Raw genomic sequence first — 588 nt, 5'->3', positions numbered from 1 at the left:
CAAGTTTGGGGGTAGGAAGAAAAATGAAATTTTAAATTGAATATACTCCCTTTTAGTTTAATATTATTGCAAGCATGTTTTAGGCTTAATTTACTTACACCTGTTGTCATTCCTTCCTGATTTTGCATGTATAAAAATTTGATAGGATGTTGCAGTAGCTAGTAGATTTAATTACTTTTCCTTTCTGCTACATTTTATGGAATTGAATTGTAAAATATTTAAAAATGCAAGTTTGGGGTAGGGAAGAAAAAGATTAACTATTAAATGTTCTCAATTTAAATATTTTTAAAAATTATTAATATGATTTTATGTAGTGAATTTAATTCAGAGAACTATATTTTATAGATATTTAAATATTAGGGAAGATTTAAAGAAATATTTTTGTAATGAAAATTTATTTTGTAGATTAAGATATTTAGTATAAGAGAATAAGACTATAATTAACTATTTAAAGTAAAGGAAACTATATTTTGAAGTATTAAGAATCTTGGATATTCATTTGAGAAGAAAAGATTATGGCTCAATGATGTAAAAGCTATGAAATATTTATAAGGTAAAGGAATGCTTTGAGTTTCAAATTTAGGGAAA

The sequence above is a fragment of the Phalaenopsis equestris genome, unplaced genomic scaffold, assembly GCF_001263595.1.
Source record: "Phalaenopsis equestris unplaced genomic scaffold, ASM126359v1 Scaffold001325, whole genome shotgun sequence".
Lineage (NCBI taxonomy): Eukaryota > Viridiplantae > Streptophyta > Magnoliopsida > Asparagales > Orchidaceae > Phalaenopsis > Phalaenopsis equestris.
This window is presented reverse-complemented; position numbering follows the sequence as displayed.